The sequence below is a fragment of the Cupressus sempervirens genome, chromosome 9 (genome assembly GCF_028749045.1).
Source record: "Cupressus sempervirens isolate cs-2001-9-10 chromosome 9, ASM2874904v1, whole genome shotgun sequence".
In the NCBI taxonomy this organism is placed as follows: Eukaryota; Viridiplantae; Streptophyta; class Pinopsida; order Cupressales; family Cupressaceae; genus Cupressus; species Cupressus sempervirens.
The window spans coordinates 316,965,406-316,984,360 of NC_143126.1; positions in this window are offsets into that span (position 1 = coordinate 316,965,406).

An 18,955-nucleotide genomic window follows, 5' to 3' on the forward strand; every position below is an offset into this window, starting at 1 on the left:
TTCCTTTGTTGATAATAGCTCCTAAACTCTTAGAATGATAGGATTCAAGATAAACTTTGTGTAGGTTGAGACCAGTAGACTCCTAAAGGTGTTTGTAAAATTCACAGGGAAACCCATCACACATAGGGGATTTGTCTTTAGCCATGGAAAAGACTACCTCCTTGAGGTCTTGGATGGTGAGAAGCTACTCACAGAAATCACATTGCTTGATTGCTAGGTGGTCTGGAGTAACATAAATATACTTTCTAAGGGCTTCCTCTTGAGTAACCGAATTTCCCTGCGAAGCAAAAACATTTTCATAGTGGTGAACAAAAGCTTGCAAGATGTCGAGGAGATTGGAGAGAAAAAATTTACCTATTTGATCTTTTTAATCCCAAAATTTTTATGACGAGCTCTAAGAGCCTAGAAGAATTCTTTAGAAGCCTTATCCCCAACCTCCAACCAATGGAGGCACACTTTGATTTGGGCCCCTTGATCAACATAATTATCTATAATCTGTATGTCATGACGAAGCTTGGAAAGCTAGATTTGCAAATCAACATCAAAAGGGTTAAGGGTGAGAGCTTCAAAAGCTTTCTTGCGAGCCATGGTAGTGGATTCATAAGACCGTCATTTGAAAACTACCAACTGCCACCCATAGATGCACAAAAAATCTAGCAATTCTAGTAACAACATCATTCCACCATTGAATCCAACCTGTCTAAGAATGTGAACGTGGCTCCAAATTCCAGACATGTAGGATATGAGAAATAGTGGAAGCATGTATCAATACTAACATATTGAGGAAAAATTGTGTCCTGATAGCTTGTTGGACAACTGTGTGCCAAAAAATGGAAAAATAAATGGGATAGTGGTCTAATAACATCACATATGGTAGAGGAATGACAAGTAAATCTTGATCCTCAGAAAAGGAGAAAAAAGATTGTGCAATAATCATGGCATGATTGAGACATTTTAAAATGCAGTCAGAGCCAACTTGAAAGTTAGACCAAGTGTGCCAGACCCCACTATGCTAGAAACAGTTAGTATTGGGATCATAAAGGACCAATTTATTATGCATGTAGTACCAGGATTCCCTTTCACTAGTTGTCCAGTGAAAAGGAAAAATGTCATCTTTGTCGGAGGACAACTCAAACATATTGAAATCACCACACATAACCCAAGTAGTTGGAGGCAAGTTCTTAGCCATCCAGCCCCACAATTGAGATCTTTCCACAACATCATTAGAAGCATAAACATTAACTACTCCAAAGGAATGATTGTTGATAGAAAGCAAAAGCCAAATTATTTTATGCATGGGGTCAAAACCATGTGAAATAATAGCATAAGAAGAGCAGGTGATAGAAGAGTAACTACACCACCTCTACTAGTTTCATGCCGAGGAAAACATAATGCCATCCAGCCAAATGATGTGACATGCAGAGGAAAGCATGAAGCCAAAAATTTTAACTTCTTGCATGCAAAGAAAATCTAAATTACGAAGTCTATGATGGGTGTCCTTGACATAGTACTTTCTGGAGAGGTCTTTAAGACCTTGCATGTTCCATGATAAAAAAATTCATGAAAACTCTTCCATATCTTCCTAGTCCTCGAGATAGGAGTAACTGTTTTGCAAGAAAGTTGAAACTTGGTTAAAGCTAGAAGGAAACTCCTCTAGATTGATAGCCTGTCATTTCTCCTATGGTCTTTTAGCATGTTCGAGAGGACTATGACTGTCACACATTCTGAGTCACAATGGAGGATGCAACAAATAGAGTACGAACCACAATAGAAGTGGTAGCCCTTGCGAATGCCTTGATCCCCTATGAATTACCAAGGTTTAAAATCTACAAAACAACATTGTTTTATTCCAGAAAAACTCTCATTGACCCTACAAAAGTTGGGGTTTGTGCTCTTGTTGAAATAGGAGGAACCAAAATGACAACTAAATATGACTATTTAGGAGCTAAGGGAGTATTTCCCTTATGCCCAACAATAGTCCATTCTTCATTTTTTCCCTTCTATTCGTTTGGTAGGAGCCTCCTTAGGTGGGGGTTTAACCCTAGGCACAACCAAAGGGAAATCCCTAATCTTGTGTTCTATTGACTAGTCTATAACAAGTGTTGGGAAGGTTTGAATAGAGAACCTTCTAAGAGAAAGTTCAAGAATGAATCTGTATCTCTACAGAATCCTTGAGATCCCTGGAGAGATCAACCTCAACACACACATGTTTCTAAGGATAAGAATTGAAACAATTTTCATGTTCCTTGGTAATAACTTTTCCAAGAGTATTGAAAATGGACTCAATAAAAGGCCCACACAGAAAGGGTAAACCCAAGAACTTGACCCACACAGGAACCCTAAGCTTTTTGTTGTCAGAGATAGTGAAGTCTCTTGACCATATTTGAAAAACTAGCAAGGAGGAACACACTTACCAAGGGCCATTGTTAAAAACCACATTTTCTTGAGATGGGTTGGCAAAAAAAAATAAAAATAACCTTTGGTAAAGTTTTTCACAATGTCAAGGCAGACTCCATAAGGAGTCCAACTCTTGTTAACCCATTCTCAGAGCATAGCTTCAAGAGGAGTCCTACCCACAAAATACCCTATCAAGGTATGTTTCTCTAACCAATCACAAGCAACACCAAATTCTTGCAAAGGAAGGATAATAGCAAGATTACCTCATGAAAGACCTTCGAGATGAATTTGCGAGGATAGTTTTTTAATGGAGGCACCATGGCTTTTTGAAGTAGCAACATGAACACCAGTATCAACAATTGGGTCATCGCTAGCCGGGGTCATTATAAAGTAGCCTAAAGAATCCTACACTAAATGCATTTTGATAGGTGGTAAACACAGAAGGAGAGCTCAAACAAAGAGTCATACACAAGGAAACTCAAAGAGCACATGAAACCCTAGTAGAGCTAAGATGGAATCATGTACATAACTATTGAATAAGAAAAGATAGGTAAAATAAAAAAGACACTCATTCCAATACCAACACCACATGTACTACCAAGTACAAAATGAGTATCAAAACCAAAGAGATAAAGTCAATAAAAGATATCCACTTCAAGTCAAATCCCACATATCAAAAGTACAACAACCAACTAAATACCAACTACCATAAATGAAAGTAAATCATCAACAATAAATACATCCAAAAAATAAAACACCACCAAATGCAAATAAAAAATCTATGGAGGATACTCGGGCTACATACTATGGAGTGTCATCACATGGTCAAACTACTTGAGTTACCCTAGATCTCTCTCTCTCATTAGACCTCATACCCTCAAGCATTGAGTTATCCTAGATTGGTCACTCTGGACCCTAGACCCTCAACATGACACATAAGGAACCATAATACCTTCTCATGAAGATGAGGAAAGGCAATCATACCTCACATTAGTTATCATCCCATTCCCATCCTTAACCTATACAAGCATTCAAGGCATGGGTAAGGCAAAATCTCTAACTTATCTTTTTAGTGTGTTTCCCAATTATAATTACTAGGTCATCACTTATTACATAACTTACAATAGGTTGTACCCTGGTACTAACCATTTTGGGTCCTGGACTCCAATTGCATGCCACTTCCAAAGACATGCATCTAGTCAACCTCTCCTAAGAATACAAATCAAAAGTGTGACGCATACCACAATACCCACAATGATTAGACTTGGTCTCTTAAAAGGAAACCTGAATATAAGTTGGTTCTCCCAACCCAAGTAAACATAAATGCGCCACAAAGAAAATCTCATAAATGCTACTTTCAATTTAAAACACAAAGCTCATCATAACATCTGGGAAAAATAAACTTATAGAAGAAATCACGAAAACTATTGGTGTACATCCTAGATGGCTAGCTAAACAATTCATAGGAAAAACCAACATGAAAAGAACAACACAACTCGAAGTAAAACATTAGGAAGAACCTATAAATTCAAATCACATGGCTAAGATCACTTGTTTTGAGAAATTTGGTTTGGCCATAAAGACGCATTTTAATCATCAAGTTCTACATGGTTTCAAAATCAAATAATTTCCTTACAAATAAATATTTTATCAACTTATATCAAGGTTATGAGTCCACTAATATTGTTATAATTAAAAAATATATATTTAAATATGACAAATTGTATTTATATTTGATTAATATTCAAATATAACTACCTTAATTTAAATAAGTTTATAGTAAATTATAAACAAATATTATATGTGTGTATGTGTGTTTTATAACCAGTTTATAAAACATTTAAATATAGTAATCTAAAAATTAAAAAACTTTAATATATAACCTAAAATAATTATACTCTAATACTTTAGTAGCTCAAGTTTATTAATTCCTTTATAAAAACAAAACTAATTTAAAACATTTTTATTAAAAAATTTAATATTTTAAAATACTTAAATTAAATTAAATTTTTAAAATAAAATAACATAATTTATTTATTATTATAAAAAAAAAACCCCTTGTGGAGCTATGCACCTTTTGGCACACTGCCAAAGACAAACATGCATTGCTCTATGGTAGTCACACATTGCCCTTCGGGTAGTTGTGAAGGGGGTATAACCCCTCCCTCTTAAATGTGTGTCTGTGTGTGCGCGTGCATGTGCATGTATGTATATGTATATATATGTGTATATATATATATATATATATATATATATATATATATATATATATATATATATATATATATATATATATATATATATATATATATATATATATAATTAGATGGAAAACTAATTAGATTGATGGAAAACTAATTAGATTGAATTTACAATTTATAATTTTCTCTCATTTTATTTATTAATAAATAAATTAAAAATTGTTGGAAAAGTTCGTCCTCTAAGCCTATACCTGCAAACATTTAAAAAATATATAATCAAAAAATTCATTTAATTAAAAAATTAAAATTTATTATATTTATATATATGTATATATATACACACACACACATATACATATATATATACATATATATATACATATATATATATATATATATATATAGATATAGATATATATACATATATATATAGATAGATATATACATATATATATCTATATATCTACACACACACACACACACACACACACACACACACACATATATATATATAATTTTTATGTTTTTATTAAATGAATTTTTTGATTATATATTTCTTAAATGTTTGTAGGTATAGGCCTAGAGGACGAACTTTTCCAACAATTTTTAATTAATTTATTAATAAATAAAATGAGAGAAAATTATAAATTGTAAATTCAATCTAATTAGTTTTCCATCAAAACTTAGCCCAACAAATTTATTTTCTCACTAACTATTTTTCTTCTATAGGAAATCAAATGGGGGTTTCATTTTGTTTGCATATATTTGAGCTAATTAAATAGAGTGTCAGTCAAGATTCAAGCACCTAGAAACCATGAAGCAAACAAATCTTTTCAAATGAAACATATTATTATGGGTTTCAAACCCTACCTTACACTGATGCTAATAATCTGGCAACCTGAAGCAACCCTTGCTAAACTAAAACCCTTCAAAGCTTCAAAAATTCCTCTTGCCCAAAATCTAAAAAATTGCTCTTGAAAAACTTGTGTGTGAAATAATGATCTCAAAACCTCTAATATAGGGTCCTAACTCCCATTTAGGATTTTTGTCTCTAAAAGCCCTAAAATATAATATATTTAATTTAATTACTCCATTCATGCATATTTAACTCACTTTTCAATTAAAAATATTCTTTTATTATATTTCACAATTTATTATTTAATGTAAGCACATTAAAGCAACTATTTATTATTTAATCAATAAAGATAATTATAATTCATTATTTAATTGCAACTCTAATTTTAATCAATATTAATTAAATAATCACGTGAAAATAATATTTAATATTTAATATTTATTTTTTTCTTTAATTTAATTTTCAAAATTAGGACTTTAAATTAAATCTTTTAATTTAGCCCAACTAGTTTAATAGTTCCAATAAATGAAATATCATATTTTAAAAATAAATAAATAATAATATTTAATAGTTCAAATATCAATGATTAATCCAAAGATCATAAATAAGCATTCCAAGAAAATCGCAAAGCCAAACCACATGAAATGCATAAGGAAAATCAACCAAAAAGAAAAGCAAAACACATATGCATAGAAAGACTCAAGGGTTTAAAAAGGGTAGCCCATTAGTTACAAGTACTCCTTGCTAAAACTTGATCATTATCTTCCCATTCTTACCATTGAAGTTTTTTGCGATAGGAAACCCTTATCCTAGTAATTCAGGGAAGTCGATGCCTAGTACCTGCATCCTAAATCTTATATAAAAGATGAGCATGCACATGTGCATATATATCTAAACTAAATAGCTAATGGCAAGGAGTGGTACATCATGTAGATTGTGACTAGTAGGTGATTATCACTCCCTCCCTTAATCACATTAGACACATCAAACATATAAGTAAAATACACACACACACACACACACCATACACATGCAAGTATGGGGTAAGTACCATAACAAATCACGAGTCAAATCATCGAATGCTCAGAGATAACAATGCATCACTATGAATATAAAATAATCATTATTAAAGACATACCATTGACATCGTTATAAAATAAATCACATTCACTAACTAAGAATTATTGAAACATCATTAATGCCAAAGTAATCATAATCATTAATCAACAAGTGAAATATAATCTACTAACACATCATCTCTGGTATATATGTAAACTAAGTCATGAAATAATGTCATGTAACTATAAACAAAATATCTTTGTAACTAACACGTTAATGAAATAGGCTTAAAAGAGTTTGGCAAACCAAATAGAAAAGCAACATATGGGTGGGCATTACACATAGGTAATTTAAAATAAGGAAACTACAAGGGAGGGGGGAAGATAAAGAGGGGGGAGGGAGATAGATAGTGAGAGAGAAAGGGATAGGAGAAATGGAGAGAGATGGGGAGAATGTGAATGGAAAAGAGAGGGAGAGAGTATCACATTATTAATTTTCTTTGTACTAATTTGGCTTCGGTTGATTGTAATGTAAAGGTCTAGTGTTTGGAAATACCACAATGTTTTGGTCTATGAGCCATTTGAAAATGACATTCAATAGTTCTTGAAGTGGAGTGAGCTAATGTGTATGACCATTTCGATGATTGTAGTAGTTGCCATTATTATTTTTTCATTATTATTACTATTATTTTTGTTCATGTTTTTACACAAAAATAGCTATGATTGATTGTTTAGTTGTTGTTGATTCTTGTTGTTTCAATTGTAGTTATGCCTTTTATTGTTTTGGTTGTGATTCAAATTGGAATTGTTCTAATTTTGATTGCCTTGATAATTATTTGTACCTTGGATGTTTTGAACACGTTTGACATTGGTAACTCATCATTTGCAACACCTTTTTCTTGGACTAGAACTTAGGCTTGTCATTATTTTAGATTATGCTAAAAGTAGGTTTTGAGGGGACTCGAAACCCCTTACAACAACAAAAAGGATAAAACATTAAAAGTTTCCTAGGTTTTACAAGGACCTGGAATTTGAAGAGTCAGAAAAAATACAAAAGACCAGGTTTTACAAGGACCTAGAACCTACAAAACAATTAGACAAAGTTCAAAGCCAAGTTTTACAAGAACTTGAAACCTAACAATATATCAGAATAAACAAAAGATGGAAAAAAGAAATAGACACACAAATAACTAGGAATAGTAACCAAACTAGCAACTAGAACCAACAATTAAGTTAGCTCTTTGATCTCCTTAGCCATCTCATTACCAGCACTCATAGTCCTTTGAAGGATGTCCTCCGTCATCGATCTAGGATTAGCTTCATCAACTTTCTTTGTGCTTTGTTTGATTCTATTCCTAGGGCCACTAATAAACTAAGCTTCCATAGGGGAAGTCATTTCCTCATTGCTTCTTCTACTGATGCTCATAGTAGTAGCACACAGACTTGAGGTAACTGTACACTTGATTTGTGTCACACTCTAAACCATTCTATCCAAACGATTCCATGAGTTGGAATGCTTAGATGCCAGCTTAGAGCTCCCTATCCATGGAGTGCAAGGAGTTAGTATTTCAGCATGAAGGTTCTCAGTGAAGCCTTAGAAATGTACTTCTTGCTAGTAAACCATGCAATGGGAGGCTCTTTGAGACAAGATCAAGAGTGCAAATATCTTCAAGGAATCCCTCAAGAATGCAATGCAAGTATGGAAACTAAGCTAACATGATAATGCAAAATGCAACTATGCTAAGCATGTATGATATTGTTACAAAACCAAATATTTAAACTGTGTGAGATTATTGCAAGAAATCAAAGTTAAACTAAAATGCAACTATGCTAAGAATGCCATATGATCTTATGCTAATATGATGGAATGAGAGAATGAGACAAGAAATGAGAAGTTCTCCACAAAGCTCCCAAGAAACTTGTTAGAAAACCTACAGCATGACAATATTCAAATGAGGGATTGATTGAGGGGGAAAGCTCTCTCCCTTTTAAAGTTGTATGGACGGTAGAGATCAAGATGAAGATGGTGGATGATCAACAATGGAATTTGAAAAGAGGAGTGATCCATGTGCACACACAAGTCAACCAATAGAATATAAGTTGACCTGTCATATAAGACAAAAGTCACAAAGCCTTTTCTTTTAATTGCAAAATAGAAAAAGGACTTTATGTGTGCACTTTAAGTGGGTTAGAAGAATGGGGTCTTTTATTTAATTAAAAGGGGACATGTTCTTTTAATCAAATAATGAACTTAGGATAGCATAGTCAAACTATAGGTTATAATCAAATAAATTGATTATTAGCAATTTCGTCTAGGTAAATGATTGAATTAATTTAGCCAAAATGTTGAAAAGGTGGCTAATAGTCTAGATGACCATTTTTAGGTGATTACAGTAACCATATCTATCCTTTGATCACTATCCTTTACTAGCTGACATAGCTCCATTTCATAGGCCTTTAACTTCTTAGGGATATTACCCATCTGATTCTCCAACTGAATTCTATTTTCTCTCTCATCATCTAGGATATTATAAATGTAGGAGTTGAGAATCTGACTCTGATAATGTGCCAAGATCACCTGTAATGCAAATAGCTTGCTGAAGAGAAACCTAGGGAGCAAAGAGCTTGAAGCAAATACCGCACAAGAATATTTCACAATAGGAAATTAGAATTGCTATGTGAAAATGGAATTGGAATGAATTTACAATGAGTGAGAGACCGAATAAAAAGGCCTCATGGAAGCTTGTAGAACAAGCTAGAATGAGGTAGGAGATAAGGTTGACAACTAAGCACACATCCACAAGAGGTGGAAAAGATAAGAATGCTAAAGGGAAAAAACTCCTGTGTTGTCAACAACTAACCTCAACTACATGCATTAACCTAAGTAAGCTTAAGTAAACGAATAAATAATTAACAATTAATTAATTATTTACTCTAACACCCCCCCTTAAGTGCAACTTAGGGGAATGCCTTAAGCTCACAAAACAAAGGAAAAATGCAAAATGGGTCCCAACAACGAGGCCATTTTAGGTACCCAAGTACAATGCAACTAAATGCAACCTCTGTAAAATGGGGAAAGAGAGAAAACCACTTGGGAAAAACTCTCCCCCAAAAAGAGGTAAATAACAACATGCTAAAAAAAACATGAAGTGAAGGAAGGACGGCCTCAACTAATCCCCCCAAGGACAACGTCCATAACCCCAAAGATTGACTGTAGCTAAAGAAAGCAAGGTGATGCAAAAGGCTTAGTGAAGATGTCTACAACTTGACCGGTGGTAAGAATGTACTCCAATGCAATAACACCATCTTGGATCAACTGACAGATGAAATGCATATGCAACTCAATGTGGTTGGTACGCTGATGTTCCATCGGGTTATGGGAAATGTGGATGGCACTCTGATTATCACACCACAAAATAGTGGGACGATCAGGAGGAAAGCCAAAGTCAGTCGTCAACTGACGAAGCCATAAAGCCTCCTGACTAGCAAGAATTGCAGCCTTGTACTCAGCCTCTATAGATGAAAGTGCTTGAGCATGCTGCTTCTTGCATGACCATGTGATGGGACTGAAGCCAAGGCAAAATACAAAGCTAGAAGTAGACTTCTGATCATTGACATCACCGGCCCAATTTGAGTCAATGTAGCCAATAATGTGTGGAGTCCCCGTAGTGTAATGAATGCCATACATAAGTGTGCCCTGAATGTAGAACAAAATATGCTTAGCAGCTTGCCAATGACTCTCATGAGGGTCTTGAGAAAACCAAGAGACTAGGGCAACCACAAAAGAAAGATCAGGGTGGGTGTGTGTTAGGTACAATAGGTTGCCAACCGACTACCGATATAAAGTAGCATCCACTGTAGATGAAGAGCAGGAGGTAGAAAAAGTAACACCTGACTGAAATGGTGTAGGAGTAGCCTTACAATCAAGCATGTGAAAGTGACAAAGCATGTCAAGAACATACTTTTGCTGATACACAAAAATGCTAGTGGGAGACTGATGAATCTAAAGACCAAGAAAGTAGTGCAGGAAACCAAGATCAGTCATCTTGAACTAGTCCATCAGTGCATGCTTAACATCTTGGAGCATGGATGATGAACTACCTATAAGGATAAGATCATCAACATACAAAACAAGAATCAGAATCTCATCACCAAGATGCTGAATGTACATTGTGGGATCAAAATGGCAGTGAGTGAAGCCTATAGATAGCAGAAATGAGTCCATCTTCTCATACCAAGCCCTAGGGGCTTGTTTGAGACCATACAATGAACGTCGAAGCCTACAAACCAAGGTGGGATCTTGCACAAAACCTGGAGGCTGCTCCATATAAATCTCCTTAGTGATATCACCATGCAGGAAGGCATTTTGCACATCCATATGATAAATTGACCATCCCTGTGAAGATGCGAGGGATAAGACAAGGTGGATAGAATTCATCTTGGCGATAAGGGCAAATGTCTTGGAGTAATCAACACCCTCGACTTGTGAAAAACCCTTCGCAACAAGATGAGCCTTACACTTATCAATGGAACCATTCGCAACATACTTAGTGCAATAAATCCACTTACAACACACTAGTCTTTTCCCCTTAGGAAGAGAACAAAGATCCCATGTGTGGTTCTTCATCAAAGAAGAATATTCCTCCTCCATTGCACTGTCCCATTCTGAATGTCCTATCACCTCCACAAATGTTTGAGGATTAGTACTAACAACATGACTGAGTAGATTGGAACCTGTAGTGTGAGAATGGGTGTGATGGGATGTGAATGGGTCACCAGCTAGAGATCCTACAACCTCAATAGTAGCTCGAGCCCATTTAGGCATTTGGGGATGATCCTGCAGTGGAGGTATATCGGGATCACCATGATCATCATCCTCATCATCTGTGAAAAAAAGTGGAGATGAAGAAGGAGTAGTGGGAACTGGAGGAGGCGCTGGAGGTGAGGAATGAACTGCAGGAGGGCTCTCATCAAACTGGACATCCCATCGAAATAGGACCTCTCTAGAATTAGGATCAAATAACCTGTAAGCCTTTACATCCTCACAGTAGCTAGCAAAAATTAGTGGTCAAATTTTTGGTTCCATTGCTTTCCTCTGAGCATCAGGTACAAATGCATATGGTGTACTCCCAAAAACTTTGAATGATGACACATCAGGCTTGACATGGGACCAAGCCTCCTCAGGAGTCATATGTCGAAGTGCCTTATGAGGCATCCAATTCTGAATGTAATTGGCACAATTGATTGCCTTTGCCCCAAAACATGAATCCATGGACCTAGACTGAATTATACAATTTTCCATCTCGCGAAGGGTTCTATTCTTTCTCTTGACCACACCATTTTGCTGAGGAGTGTAGGGCATTGAAAGATGATGCTGAAGACCATGCTCAGAACATAAATCTCTAAAAGCTTGGTTCACATACTCCCCCCCATTGTCCATTTGTATCTACCAAATAGAAAGTTCAGACTACTTCTCTAGAAATTCCTTTAAAAAACTTGAAATGAGTCAAAGGCATCATACTTGTACTTAAGAAAGTATGCCCATGTGCATCTGGGGAAGTCATCAATGAATGTAAGCACATATCTAGCACTCGAAAAAGAAGGAGTAGGAAATGGCATGAGGTCACTATGAATCAACTCCAAAGGTGCTAAAGCAAGAGTGGCTCATCCATGTGGAAAAGAATACCTATGTTGCTTGCCAAGTGCACATCCCTGACAAACACCATCTGGATAGGAAATTTGGGGAAGCCCAAGAACAAGTGCCTATGTGCTCATCTGCTGAAGATATCTGTAATTGACATGCCTAAAATGTTCATGCCAAAGTCTGCTTATTGAATTTGCATGTGCAACTAAACATGAACCTGTGTCATCAGAAGACTCAAATCCATCAAATCTGTAGAGGCATGATGCAGAGTCAACACTCCCAATGGCCATGATCATCTTTGAATCATGCAAGTCCCGAATAACCACATCATGTGGTGAGAACTCAACTGTCTTCCCAAAACCAGAGTGGAAAATTTGATAGATAGACAGAAGGTTCATCGAAATATTAGGAACACAAAGTACATCCTGTAGAGAGCCCCCGGCCAAAGCAATAGTGCCAGAACTCAAAATTGAAAGTTGTGAAGAGTTCCCAATTGCAATCTGTGTGGTGGCACAAGGAGCAAGTGAAGTAAGCAACTTAGGAGTGTTTTTTAAGTGGTGAGAAGCCTTGAAATCAAGAATCCATAAAGGCGCTGAAGTCGTAGCTCGTGCATAAAGAGCATGACCTTTCCCTGTAGGTGGAGATGAATACTAAGGATCTAAAATGTGATGCTCCTTCATGGCTTCCTCTAAAGCCTCTAATCATTTCCAACACCTGGAAATTGAATGTCCATCTTTCCCACAAAAGTTGTAGTTCTCACTTGATTTCTTCTTGTTCTTGGAGGTAGACTCACCCGAATTTGAAGAATATTTACCCTTGGGAGGGTTTGCTAGAGGATTAGCTAGAGGCTTAGGATCAGATTTTCATGTATCTTTATTCAATTTTCCTTTCTTCTTTGATTTCCCCTGGAAGAGCCAAAGCCATCCACTTGTTGGATCTTTGCCTGTTCCCTAGTCAACCTATCACAAAATGTCTCAAATGTAGGCATCCTATGTCTGTCTTCAAGGGGATCCATGGTAGAGTAGAAAGTAGAAGAAAAAACTTGATATTGCCCCTTTAGCTTTGAGAGTATCAAAAATATGCACTCATTATCCATTTTGTTCTTCCCACATCCCTGTAAAACTGCATGTAGGGATTTGAACTTCATCAGAAAGTCCTCGATGGTGGGAAAGTTGCTTGGTGACAAAGAAGTCAATTCTACATCCAACTAAAGTGCTCAAAACTCATTCACCTATCCAAAAAAAGTCTAAAATTTCTGCCAATAAGCCTGTGGAGTAGTCAAATCATCCAGGTGAAATAGCAGACTGTCTAAAATATTGAGTGCAATCAGTCCCATAGCTTCATCCATTTTGTTCCTGTGTTGTAGAACCTCAAAAGGGTGCGTAAGAACTGGCTGATTCTTATTTAGACAAGACCATAGACCTCTTGACATGAGAAGCCTAGTCATTTCTTCCTTCTAGGTGTGGTAGTTGTGTGGTGTGAGACGGGTCACAGATGGATCCGCCATTGAGAGGAAGAATAAGACGGAAGTAGAAGGGTCTTAATTGAAGTAAATTACAGAAAAGAAAGACACCCCCCCCCCACAAACGTATAATAATATCTCCCAAATACCACAAAAACAACTATGGAAAGCAAAAAACTGAAAAAGAACCTAGATTTGTTGATGCAGAATAGGAGGAAACAAAAGCCTCAACTTTGATTCCAAAAATGGGAGCTCAAACAAACTCAAAATCTTACAAAACCAGCACCAATGTCTCTATCTTTGATTCATCTTTCTGATGCTTCTTTCGGATCGGAAAAAGACCTCTATATGCTCAAGTTATGGCCAAAAAATTGACTACTGCTCCAAAATTGCACCTTGTTGGAAAATTACAGACACTATGTTAAATTTGATGCTCGTATGCCCGTTAGGAGATTGTCATCAGATTGATGACATTAGTAGCTGGAATGATGATGTTAGTAGCCAGATAGGTGATGTCAACAAATTGCAAGATGATGTTAGCTTGCCAAAAAATGACGTCAGCAAAGTCATCAAAAAAGTGATGTAATCTGCTAGAAAGGTGATGTAAGCAGCTAAGAAATGATGTCACTATGTCTGAAGATGATGTCACTAGTTGAAAAGTGATGTCGAGTGGTCAAAGTGGCTATAGGGTGACAAAGCAATGGAAACCACCAGTGGCAGTGGTGCTTGGGAGGGAAACCTGATGGCGCCACTGTCGTCGGTGGCTCCCTGGCAGAGCGTCGGTGGTGCGCTGGTGGTGGTGGCTTCTGGTGGCGCTGCGGCAGGAGTTGCTGGCTGAGCTGGGAGTCGATGGCATATTGGTGGCATGCGGGTGGCCTCGTGGTGGCGCGTGAGCGCTGCTGTAGCGGTGCGCAATTTTCTATTTTTTTCGCTCTATTCATCTATACGGCTACTTGGGAGTGTTTTGGATCCAATGGAAGCGTTCGTTTGGGCTGAAAATGCTCTAGAAATTTGCTCTACCCCTGATTTGAAGAAAAATTATACAAACAAACTAGGTTTGTGACTCCAAATTATGACTTCAAAAATCCTTCGAACAAGAAGCAGAAGGGAGGCTCTGATACCATGTAGGAGTTGAGAATCTGACTTTGATAATGTGCCAAGATCACCTACAATGCAAATAGCTTGCTGAAGAGAAACCTAGGGAGAAAAGAGTTTGAAGCAAATACCACACAAGAATATTTCACAATAGGAAATTAGAATTTCTATGTAAAAATGGAATTGGAATGAATTTACAATGAGTGAGAGACCAAATAAAAAGGCCTCATCGAAGCTTGTAGAACAAGCTGGAATTAGGTAGGAGATAAGGTTGACAACTAAGCACACATCCACAAGAGGTGGAAAAGATAAGTATGCTAAAGGGAACAAACTCTCGTGTTTTCAACAACTAACCTCAACTACATGCATTAACCTAAGTAAGCTTAAGTAATAGAATAAATCATTAACAATTAATTAATTATTTACTCTAAAAATAAAGCCCCCCCATCTTTTTCTTGAGAATAATAATTTCTTTGTAGAGCCAAGAATCAACTTGGAGAGAAGCATATGCTCTCACTTTAGCTTTGTGGAGGAAAGTCAGCTTCCCATTATTTTTCCATTCTTTATTGGCCTCTTCTCCAACCAATTTTTCAGGGTTGAAAGTAGCATCCTAGATATCATCCAACTTTAACTCATTTTCCTTGTTTAAACCCCCCTGACTAGTCTCTTCCTCCTGGTTATCCTTATTCAAATTTTGATTATTAATCACAAGAACATTTTTATCATCAAACTTTACCTTTTCAGAGTCATCCAAGAGCTTCACCTCTTGAGTTTCCATATGGGTAGGCCCTTAACCTTTAGTAGCGATGCTTTTATCTACAATAGGGCCCAAAGGATCATAATGAGTCTTGATCACCATTTTTAGGGACCTATAATTGCTACTTTCCCCATCATCTTTAGCCAAAGAAGCTCCCCAACTCCCAAAATACCCATCAAAGTTGGAGTTGAGATCACTAGTCTCCATCTCACCATCCTCTTCTTATTCTCTCTCAACTTTTGTGGCATCCTTGTTAACCTTCAAAATATCTTCAGCCTCAATGTCCTTCTTTTTACCCTTCTCATTAATTCTCTTCTTTTCTTTCTTCTCAAGCTCCTTTGAGTTTGTTGTCAACCAAGCTACCTAGTAATTTTGGACTTAAGTGTGTAGAAATGGGCAAGTTATTATTTTCTTTCTTTTATATCTAGATATTATATTACCAAGTATGACCCAAAATATAATTGTTAGAAATAGAAAATACTAAGGGGGTGGGAGGATGCGGTGAATCAACATTTCACAAACTTTTGCCCAATTATGGATATCATTAACAAAATTATAACTTGCATATGAAAGTAAATTGATTATGCTAAATAGTAAACATTACCATAAATTAATGCAAAAAATAACACCATATTTTGTTAACTAGGGAAACACTGGCCAATGGAAAACCTCGATGGGGATAGTACCCACAAAATGATCCACTAATCAAAAGTATTTTGTGAAAGATATTGACTCTGTTAGGAGTCTATTGTACATTTGTATAGTGTCATGATCCTTGTTAGAGGAATAGGCCATGTTAGAAGCCTCAACCATATTAGGAGTTGTTATTACAATTTATAAAAAGTATGCAAGATAAGTCCACAACCCAAATATGCAATATACAATAATGTTGTTCAATACAAGAGATAAATACAAAAACCTCTTACTACTTATGATATCTTTAATATCTGATTTATTCTCTTCATAAGACTTGACCATATAACCATATTGCATTGATCTCACATTAGAATTCACATCTTAAACAATCACATACTTATTACAAAAACCACACTTAACTTTGCATGCAAAACTTTTTCTTTATACCTTGTTATTGCATAATAATCTGCACTGTCAGCCTTCATATCTTTATACACTTAACAAATTACAAAATAAACTCTTGCTAACTTAGGGTTAACATATTGGATTTTGTCACTAATTAATCAAGTAATTATTTTGGTAAAAAAATTCCTTAATATAAAATATTCAATTCTATGTTTTTAACCTAGTTGTGTTGACTCAACACTGTCACTATAAAACTAGAATATCTTCATCTATACTAATCATACAGACTCGCACACTTATAGGTATAATCAATAGACTCTGCTCTATGTGTCCTTAAGTTTTCACTTGTTGATCATCTCTTAGTGAATCTAACCAATCAAATCTTAAACTTTGTTGACATGAAAACTAAGTAACACTTCATCAATTTTCTAAGTCTTGAACCCAAAGCTTTATCCTTAAGATCTACTCACTCAACCTCAATAATATGTTTCCATAAATGAAAAATACATACCATTTAACCTATCCAAATTTCCAACAATATCCACCTTTGGTATTGATGGAAATATATGGGAAATTTGGCTAAGTCCTAAATACAACATCCCAAAAACTTGTAGTGGCAAAACTGTACGTCATCATACATAGGGATACTTCCCTTTTGACTCTTCTCTATCTTCTTTACATACTTTATTCTTTTATTACTCTCCTTTACATATCATATTTTTACATACAATTTTCCTCACTCACTCCCCCTTTGACATCAATGACAAAGGTAGTGACAAAAACTATATACATGTCAAAACTTGGTTACCTTCAATCTTCATACCAAGTTTGACATTCTTGCAATGTAATTAGCAAAACTTGCTTTCAGATTCTTAAATTCCTTTTCCCAAGTATCTTGGACTATTTATGATACATTATTAAATTGCACAATCCATAAGATGCTACTTCAACTTCATTTAAATATGAATATAATTTTTTTTCATATGATGTCTTAGCCTTAAGATATTCATCAAGTTGCTTCTATACATTACTAATCTTCAAAGTCAAATGTTCTCTCAACAATGAAAATATTCTAATGGTTCTCTCTTGCTGCAACTCTATAAGACTTATATCATCATAAATATTTTTAATTTTTTTGTCTAAGTCCTCAGTCTTGGTGTCACATAGCTATAACTCATTGACCAATTTTTGTAGCTCTATCTACTTCTCTTTCAGCTCCTCATTCACATCCTTGATAAAATTGTATGAAAAGGTGCATTTTCCATACAATTTTATTCCTTCCTTTAAAAATCTCCTTAACTCTTTGATACAATAGTCAAGTCCTGTTGAATTATTTTTGATGTGTTTTCTCACTATTTCAAATAATTATGCATCATGCTTAAGATATGCTTCTGGAGCTACCACTTTTGACATTTGAGCAAACCCAATATCAAAAGCCTTAATCAATTCCATTTCTTGTATCTAAGGATCTGCTTCATAACTCTAGCTGATATAACATTTTGTAGCTTTCCAGAAACTTCCTCTAATGTTTCTTGTAAAATTTTTACTCTTTTATTCTTCTCGAAAATCTTGTTCAAAGATGATATTAATCCAATCCAATCATCATCATCTCAAGATAAGTTTTCCAAAGATGCTTCAAATGACGACCTTGATGTGTTTGGTGTCTATGTTCTCTTGACTAGAGTTGCCAATAAGATTTCTTTATCATGCTAGAAAGTGATTTTATCAACCAAAGTCTTAGTATGTTTCAAAAATGGTAAAAATAATGTGTCTTGTGTGATTATTTTCCAATTATATTTCATCTTCTCAGTTTCTTTTTAAATTTTCTTCTTCCTTTTTCTTTTCCACTTTTTTCTTTCTTCTTTCTCCTTCTCTTCTTCTCTCTTCTTCCTTTCTTCGTCTCTTCTTTCTCCTTTTCTTCATCTTCATCGTTAGAGCTTGTATAATTCACCAAATTGTCAATAATTGAGGTGCCAAAATCCTTAAAAAGATATTCTACAGTGTCCAAAGTGATGTGTGTGCTATCCATTTGCATAGTACCAGTGCCAATTGTCACTTGTGGCATCCCTAATGATTCCACTTCCTCTTTCATTTCTAAATCCTTTATAGTTTTTGTTGTTGTTTTTGGCATTGGCATTGGTTTATCTTGTTTCTCTATTATAGGGATGACTCCCCTTATCTATTTTCTTTCATTTTCCTTGCTTGGTTTTACTAAAATCATAGATTTTACAATTGCTTCTTTAGTTTCCTTGTTGAATTCTTTGTAGTTTTCTCCCATTATTAATATTTCTCTTTTCTTATTTCTCAGTAAGGGCTCAATGCACTTCATAATTCTTCCAAGGTGCTCATCATCTTCTACTTTTCATAATTTCCTTATAAGGTTCTCTCTTATTTTCTTTTCCTCTTCAACAACTCTTTTCTTTCTATTTATTAACCTCTCATAA